Genomic DNA, 9637 nt, shown 5'->3' with positions numbered 1-9637 from the left:
ACAGACACAAAATAGTAGCAAGTATATTATGAATCAAGTAAGGCAAGTAACAATGCATAACACATAACAAGTAATTACATCAACAACCAAATCACCCAAATGTAGACGCATACCGAAATAGATACATCAATGTTAACAAACAAAGGGCATATAATTCACCAAAATAGACATGTCAAGTTATCACGGATTTCTACAATTATAAGCAGTCACATCACAAATATGAATCTTTTCCACACTGATTTCACAGTTGTATAGCCTCTATATCTCATCAGCCCCACTCTGTACCATATCAAAACTCACAAAATTACTCATCTGCACGCATATTTTAAGAATCTTATGTTTAGCCAATAGTCATGACTTATAGGGTACAACCTAGGATTCATGTATTGTACCGGCATAGTTATACGCTCCATAACATAATCACTCATTCGTAAGCTCACATCGAACTCGAGCCACTCAACAACATAATATTATGTATATTCTCAACCTCTTTTAACATATCTCGGTATGTTTTCATATTAAGCTATCTCTCAGGATATTATCAGTAAGTATACAATAAATTTATTAAGTATACATTATTATCACGTCATTTAAAGACAAACTTAAACAATTATAAATATATTTAGGCAAGCATTGTCAAGCCAACAAAGAATCAATTATAGTTTATGTTCGAAGACCAACCAACATGCTTCTCAATTCAAAATACATATATAAGACTAAATTAAGTCTAACTACACATAAATCATAACCTACCTCAATCGAAGAACTCAAATTATGCAAGCTAAATCTCAAGAGCTTTTTCTTCCTCAATGCCTCAAAATGTCAAAGTCTAAAACAAACAATTATAAGAGTAAGTAATCAGCTTCTTTTCAAATATGCACTTTGAAAATTCAAACCCATTAATTCTGCTATTACTTAGGATAAATAATATTATCCAAGAGTCAATCAATGATCAACTATTTCCACATTACTCATATTATCTCAATTCATAAAGTTTCTACTCCAATAACACCCTTTTAAGTAGTTTTAATGGTAAAAGTCTCATTTTTATTAAAATTGAGGTTCCCAATCACCACAATTTATGTTTAAGGACAACAAATTCATTCGAGAAAGTGTTAATTTTCAACTTAAATATATTCTAAATGATTATTACATCTACTTAGTTTTTTGCCATATTTTTCATGAACTCATGGTTCGAACTCATAATTCTGATGTTAACAGGCTCTTATACAAAGAGATTGATGAAGTAACTTACTTCGACAAAAAAAAATCCATCCTAATCTTGAAAAAATTGTCTCTCTGGAGCTCTAGAACGAAGTTTTGAAATTTTTGATATAAAACTCGAAATAAGTGACTTAAATAAGCATTATGCTTCATGTCATCCGCTGCAACGAATCTTTTTCCGCTGCAATGGACCTTTTCTCGCTGTAGCGAATCTGCTGTGGCAAAATAGTTCTTGCTATGGCGATCCTGGGCAATTTACCTAGCTCCATAACGATGGAACTCCAACCGCTACAGTGTCTCGCTACAATGGAAATTTCACTATTACAACTATTCTTAATTAGTAGTTTGAAAAAACTAAACTCTAGCCTCATTTCACAACACAAATTTTATACTTATGATATCATGAAATAATTTCACGCAACAACTACTAAAATCACATGCTATAAATTAATTTGTAGTCTCAAAATATTCTACGGTGATCTGGATCACAAGGTCACTTCCTAATGGAGCATGACATCATAGAACATAACACTATAAAATCATACTTCTCCATGAATGAACACAAGTTTTCAGTTTTAAATCACCCCACCTTGAGATCTTCTTAGCTCGACTCAAGGGAAACTCTAAAAGGATACTTAGGCCCTTGAGAATTGGGGAAAAATCGCATTAACATGACTAAAGATATTTGATGACTCGATTAATTTAAGCATGCTAAAAGTGATTTTTCGGACTATTACATAATATAATTTATGTACTTTTTTTGAAAGAGCATTTGATGTTCAGTTTGATATTTTTAAAATTCATTTTTATTTATAATTCTATAAATGATAATTGAAAGTGCATATTAAATATAAAACGTTGAGTACATAAATTTCATTACAGTAATTTGATAATTACACATTAAAGGAAACAATATTTTAACAAAGCCATATTCATAGTTCGTCCAAACATTTAACATGTTAATTTTAAAGAAATTAATATAGAATTTAGATCTCTCAATTCCTTCACCTTACGAATTTAGACATTAGATATCTAAACGGAACTTTAGTTCAATCTCTAGAATCTCGTTCAGCGTTATGCCCGCCTCTAATTTTCCCTATACTTTATTGGAAAAAATGACTGCTGTTTTAAAGTAATCACACATCATATTCTTTCCTAAATCATAGTAATTCATTTTGAATTTGAAAATTTGATTTCTTCAGCTAGTAAGGCGAGTTTTCTCAGTCCTCGTCATTCACTCTTTTTTTCTCTCTTTTCTTTTTCTTTTTACCGAATCTCAGGTGAATATTGGTCCATTTTTTTCTATTTTCTTGCTTAATTATTGATTTAAGCTTTTTAATCAATATTTTAGTTTGTGTAAATTGCTATTCTTCAGATTTTGTGGTTCCGCTGGGATTCATTGAATTGTTATTCCTTGGTATTATCTTTCCTAAGACAGCTTTCTGAGAGAGTTGAAATCATTGAAGTGCCAAAAGGCAGCTGAATTAGGTATGTTTTAGGCTTTTCAAATTTATAATGCTCTGTTGACTAAGCCATAAATTGCCCGAAGAATCTTGAGTTACCTATTTAATATTAATGTTATGTCCATGAGCTTTCACTTTTAAGAAATTTACTTTAAGAAATTTACTATTTGATTTCCTGGTTTCTTACTGCCTTAGAGAACAAGTGGTTCAATCAATTACCTACCCTTTAATCCTAAGTTAGTTGGGCTTATATCGGGAGCATTACCCTCCATGTGCATGGCCATTAAACGTTTAGAGGATTTATTGAAGTTCTTATAGAGGAAAGTAGAATCACCACAAATACATTACTAAATCAAGCACAAGCAATTTTTGTTCTCTAGGGACATATTTGGCTAGTTGATTGAATTAGGTAGCTTCCATGTGTTCCTACATTTCTCATACTGTAGGCACTTAGCTTGATTTTATCTTAAATCGAAGTGATGAGGTTACAAAAGAGAAGTAGGGACCCTACTAACTAAAGCCTGGACTCATGTTCCGGTGTACAACAACAACAACACACCTAGTATAATCCCATAAAATGGGGTCTGAGGAGGGTACTTCCCCCTACTTAGGTAGAGAGGTTGTTCTCGATAGACCTTCAGCTACCTCTTATTCTGGTATGAGCCTTGAAAATAGCTGAAATTAGAGAATCAATATGAACCCCTTTAAATGGATCTTTCTTTTTTAGTTACTCTTCTTAGGAGTAAGAAATGTCACTTAAGAGCCAAAGATAGATAGCAAAGAATATTTTGTTTTGAAAGCAACAGTATTTTTACCTCTATTGGTTGTAGGATAGACTCATAGATCTTTGAACAGATATGACGGAAAGGCCTAAGAATTTAACTAGGTGTAATGTGAATCCCCATTTTCACCATACATTGTATTCTCACCCCATTAACCTACCTCAAAAGTACGCCGCTAGCCTAACTCAATCCTCCTCCTGTATCGGGGACTCTGGCCAACTATTCAAGGCTCATGTAAGAAAGGGCAGCCCAGTGCAGTAAAGGTCCCGCTATTCAAGGCTCATGTAGGTGATGTTAATTCTCTTGTTGAGCCTTTGGATCTTGCATTTACTTCTATCATTTTCATCAGAGGTTGGGTTGAATCAGATTCTAATTCAAATAAAGCTCTTTGACCGCATAATCATTCTAGACTTCTTAAAGCTGGTGTGTTGTTGCTACCCACTGTTTTGTATATTCTAGTGAGCTTGGTGTTAGTCTATCATTAATTTGAAACACTTTTGGAATGATAACACGTGTCGTAACTAACAGTTAGGCTAAAAATGTCTATAAAGGAACCCTGGGGCCACCGAAATAGTTATTTTAATGATTAAAGTGGAAAACAGAGCTAATATCACAGTACATAGTTGTTACTAGCATTGTCAGGATGTGAACATTGTTCGCATGCTTCCGGATGTCTCCAAAACCAGTTGTCAATATTGGCAATATGTGTTTAATGAGCGGTGGCCTCTGAGACGTGTACGCATAATACTCTACATGAATACAGTGCATCAGTAGCTACTTTAATATAAATATGGGTGATTGCCTGCAACTTTTCTATCTTCAAGATATAGTGAGTGAGGAAACAACTTACTGGTCATTTAGAGGGGAGTTTGAGGTTTTCCAGGAGATCAAGATTTCAAGATGTTTGGTAAGCAAGTCTTTTGCTGAGCTATCCACTTCCATGTAAGGTGAATTGGTTGAATTCTGATTTGGCCGTTTTCTCGTTTGAGCTTAATGTCAGGTATAGCTGTGTTACGTTTATGCCTTGTTATGGTAAAGGAAAATGAGCCTTTATAAGACTCTCTCAAGATAAAAGTTCTCTTTTGTTACTTCTATAATAATCAAAACTCTTTTTGTTAGTGTTAGTTTTTGAGAATATAATTAAATAATAAAAATGTGCTCTCTTTAAAAGCTTAAGCTTTTAGATTAGATGGTCACACACTTCAATATGGTATCAGGGAAGACAGAAGTCCTGGGATCGAATCTGCCTGCCACCCATTATTAAAAAAAATATCCACATGCTTGGTCCATGAAAAAGAAGAAAAACAGTACCTGGTTACTTTTATTCATGCTTGTTTGTGCATTGAAGCACCCACATCTGTGCTCTGAGGCTTTCTTTTTCCTGCAGACAAACCTATTGCATTTTTTCTAAATTCATTTTATTCAATTTAACTTAATGATAAAATTCTTTCATGCACTTATCTTGATTGAAGACCATTGTAAAAAAATAAAGTTTGTTTATCAAAAATGTCTTCTCTTGTTGTTTAGTGCTTGTTATTTACTTTCCTCCAATTACCATAATATTTGTTGTTGTTACTACTCTTTTCTAAATTATTTTCATAATGGGTTCTTCAGTACTGTATTCCTTTTCATATCTGCTTTGAAATGCTTTACATGAGCTTAGGATCTGTTGGAAACACATGTCTACTTTCACAAGGTAGGATAAGGTCTGCGTACATACCACTCTCCCCAGACCCACTTGTGGGATTACACAGGGTATGTTGTTGTTGTTGGTGGTGGCTTCTCCTTCTAGTCAGTTTTTTGTTGCTACTCCCTCTGACCCTTTGGTCGTTTCTCCTTTTCCCTTACGTCCGTTATTTGGTTTGGCTTTCCCAAATGTAGTCCACTTTCAAATTGGCATTGCTCGTATTTATAATCTTTGAACCTCTAAATTTAAGTTGTGACTCTATCGAAAACAACCATTCTACCCCGCAAAGGTATGTGTAAGGTTTGCATACATCTCACCCTCCCAAAACCTCACTTGTGGCCTATGTTGCTTGGACTCTTCAAAAATATCAACGGATGTGTGTCGGATCCTTCAAATATAGTGTATTTTTGAAGGATCCGACACTCGTGCGACAACAGTTTTGGAGAGTCAGATCAACTTAGCTTGTGGGACTACACTGGGTATGATGTTGTTTCTGAACCTCTGAATTTAGAATGAGCACCAAAAACTAACTGTCAAGTTTCCCACAGGGCTTAATCGAAGTGGAAAAGGTTGAGGGACTTGTGACTTAGGTCACGGTTTTAAGTCCTGCTTCATGCGAATGAATAGCCTATTTGTCCAAACTTCTAAAATCAATTTATTTTCAAAAGTGCTTTTCAGAAAAGTATTTTTGGTGAGAAACAGTTTGTGTTTGATCAATAAATTTTAAAAGCACTTTGTGCGGTAATTAGTGTTTGACCAAACTTTTTAAAAGTGTTTTAAATTGTATTTTTCTCAAAAGTGATTTTCAAAAATGTGATTTTAGGGAGAATCTACTTTTTTAGCTTCTGAAAAAATGTTTCTGCTACTCCCCAGAAGCCCATATTTTCTCCTAAAAGATTGGCCGAACACCTCACTTTTTTAAAAAATAAGAACTGTTTAGAAAAAAAAAAGAACTTATGGAGAAAAATAAGCTTGATCAAACATGCTATAAACCTAGTATTTAAGTTGAAAAGGGTAGAAGGCAGCCATTTATTTGTGGATTTCGAAAGCTATAGTTGGTCCTAACGGTTGGCCCTGACGGATTTATTGGTCTTCAAAAATAAAGGTATCTATCAAGTTAGCAATGCTAATTAAAATAGACGAAAAGTTATCAACTTAACACCTGAACAGTAGTTCGGCAAGCAACTGGTAATTGTTTTACCTGGTGTATTTGTCAGTGTTTTCTTTAAAGCTTGTGATTCTAGAGATGGTATCATAGAAATAGGGCGAAGGGAGTGACTTTTCTAATTACATTACCAATTTCAGTGAAGACAGGAAATTGACATATGCATTCTTTCTTTTATTTGTTAGTAGAATAAGGTAATTTTATTAAAGTAGGTACCAAGGAGGTAATCAAACATACAACAAAAGAATTCATAAGCTGTATATCAGCATTAGCCTCATAAATATTATTAAATATGTATTTTTCCATTTCTCTAAGAGCTTAGACGCAACTATGATAGACATGTATAGCTCGCAAGAGAAAATGAGAAGTTTCTAAAACCTTGTATATCTATAGAAATTGTATGTGTTAATTTTTATTGCTATGTGTGTGTAAGTTAATGTTTTATGTAACCTTATTCTGGAATTTAGTTTTGGAATGCCATTAAGGAAGTCTAAAAATTTTTTGGAGTTAAAAACCATGGTTGATAGGAATGGGTTGGAAGAGTGAGGATGTGTGGCTGGTGTGCGTAGTGCCAAGTTTCTTCTCCCCACATTTCTCCAGCTGCTCAAAAGTTCCACAGTGGAACTGGGCGTAACCCAATTTATCCTCAACGTACAAAAGAACATGTGCCACAGATTTATAGTTGTCTTACAATGTAGAAAAGGTGCTCATTAGTTACACTTTCCTTATCACTTAGTAGACATCTTGAACAAATTTGAAGACCTCTTCTCTGTAACTTTTCTTGAGTGACATTCATTCTGGACAACCAACCACACAAAGCAAGAAATCTTTACTGGAATTGTGACTCTCCAAATAAGCTTCCAGGGCCAGAGCAAATTTAGATGAGTTCTGTGATACAAATTCCAGTACACAGACTTTATTGTGAATTTCCCTCTGCTATTCAACCTACATTTAAGCTTCTCTGAATACTCAGTAGTACGAGTACCACCAAAAATAGCCAGTTGCTGAAGCAAAATGGTATAACTCTCAATTTCCCAATCATTTAAAGCTCTTTTGTAGATCAAATCCCAACCATGCTGATTCCAAATACGGTTTATCTTAGCATGATTTTGAAGGCTAATTGAGTATATATCACGAAAGGTGGACTTTTAAGCTATGTAGTCCATTACCCAGAATTCAGTGGTCCTCCTGAAAATTCAGTTTTTCGTCCATTACCCACTTTGATCTCCACATTTCCCCAGAATTCATGCCACTAGTTCTTAATGGTTTTCCAGACACTTCTAATAGGAGCTTCTGACATCATTTGTAATCCACTCGTTATCAATTCCATATTTCTGTGTGATAAAGTTTCTCCATAATATCATCTTCTCTGTCACTAAGTTAGTACCCTTAATTATTAGATCTGATGGTCAAAAACACACTTAACTATCACATTTTCGCTAGTTTATACCTCAACCATCCGTTGTTCCATTTACCTACCTAAACTATCACTTCCTTTGTATTAAAACACACCTTAATGCTGATGAAAATAACTTAAAGGCAAATTTAAGGGGGTTAAGAGTTTGCTGTTATGTGCTTGGGTGCATGCACACCATCTTGGCACATGCTATATGGACCAGGGCCAATCAGTTTGCAATGAAAGCTATTCTTTCTTTGGTGTCAATGTGATTTGAATGTCATCATTTAGAGCAATTGAATTCGAGCCATGTGCAGGTTTGCTATTGTCTATTTCCCCAACACATGGGTGTAGTACTTGTCGTTGCTAAGATTACCTTCCAGTTGTGATTGCATTTGAATCAATATAAAGCGTGGTAGAGCATGGGTGTTGGTTCTTAGCGAAATGCTACGCACTATGTTACATACGATGATTTAGATCAAAAAGGAAGTCCAGTAATGTCGTGTGATTGAAAGCCAATGTTATTTAAGGGCATAATACTGGAGTTCTCACCTGAGTAAAGACATTGAATTAGTTCTTAGTGAAAGAGGTGGTATTATTTAAATGAATGAGGTTATTTACTCCAAGTTAGTTGATAGTTCCCTTGACGATGCTTTTGTTCGGGCTGGGCATGTACTGGAGAGTAGCTCTTTGTAGCACTTCCTTTAAGGTGAGGGGGGTGCTTTATTCGGTTCTAGGTATTGCAGACTCAATTTGGGTATTAAAAAGTGGTAACCACTACTTCAACCAGAACTTTTGTCCTCTTAAATTGGAAGTGTCGCTGAATTAGGCGATTGCCTTCCATCTCTTGTTCCATGTATATGTGACATAATTTTTCTACTATATTCCACTTAAAATTTTGTTTTTCTCGTCAGTTCTATTCAAGATATTTGTATTGTTAATATCTTGATGATCTAATTTGCAGACATCATTTATCATTTGGTAAACTTAGCATATGAGACAACATGGATTCTTTTATAGTATTTGAGAGAAGACATACAAATAGCTCATGATCTTAAAGTATTTGATTCATAAAGACGCTATGAGATATGGCCACGGCCCAATTGCCCCTCCGGAGGAATATGCACATAAGAAATTTTTAATTCTGAGCCTAATCCCAAAATTGGTTTTATTTTCTTGCTTACAATAGAATTTGTTTCATTTTCAGGTTAACTTAGGAAATTTTTATCTGCTCAAAACTTTCATCTTATTAGCTAGAGTGTGCTGTTTATTTGTGAAGCAACATGAACCACCCACATCCATATGGTGAAGATCATGTGAGTCATAAATTCTTGTAATAACTGATACCTCGAGTCATAAATTCTTGTAATAACTGATACCTCTGGCAACTTTTTGACTAAGCCTAAATCTAAGTTATAAACACAGGAGGCATCCACTGTCATGGGCTTTGAAGTTTCAAGATCACCTGATGCAAGTTACAACAATGTCTATCCTGCCCATATAGATGAAGGGAGGGAACCACCGTTGGCACCACCACATCTGCATCACACCTTGCTAAACCACCCAACAAGAAGAGATCAGTCAACATCCCTCCCATTGCCGCAGAACAATGCTGTACTAAACCATCTGTATATTGAGAATGGAGAAGTCCCGAGGTCAGTTGTAGCACTTGGTGTAACCCATCGTTTTCGCTCAAAATATGTTACGGTCGTGCTTTACAAACCCGTCCAAAGAAGATGAGGTAGCATGCCTGACCGTGTGGCTTGTGGTCTGATGATATTAGAGATAAATACACAGCAAGTTCTGCAGTGCAGAATGTTTATTTCTTCCCAGCTGCTAGTAGTAGGAAAATACGGTAGCAGGTGCCCTTGGACTTGAATAATTGAAGTTAGATCTTCGATGGTTTTAAAAGGTTTACGT

General features: G+C 35.0%; 1 non-coding gene across 2 annotated transcripts; it reads left to right on the top strand.

The window, feature by feature from the left end:
- The first annotated feature begins 2152 nt into the window (after window positions 1–2152).
- Window positions 2153–9159, top strand: LOC107873125. 2 transcript variants are annotated; one of them, XR_007057228.1, is made up of 4 exons: window positions 2153–2504; window positions 2600–2712; window positions 8925–9033; window positions 9131–9159. It is a non-coding gene; the product is annotated as an uncharacterized LOC107873125 (transcript). The 2 variants fall into 2 exon arrangements; XR_007057227.1 differs by having other exon boundaries at window positions 2154–2712.
- Window positions 9160–9637: the final 478 nt, after the last annotated feature.

The sequence above is a fragment of the Capsicum annuum genome, chromosome 6 (genome assembly GCF_002878395.1).
Source record: "Capsicum annuum cultivar UCD-10X-F1 chromosome 6, UCD10Xv1.1, whole genome shotgun sequence".
Taxonomy (NCBI): Eukaryota; Viridiplantae; Streptophyta; class Magnoliopsida; order Solanales; family Solanaceae; genus Capsicum; species Capsicum annuum.
This window is presented reverse-complemented; position numbering and strand designations above follow the sequence as displayed.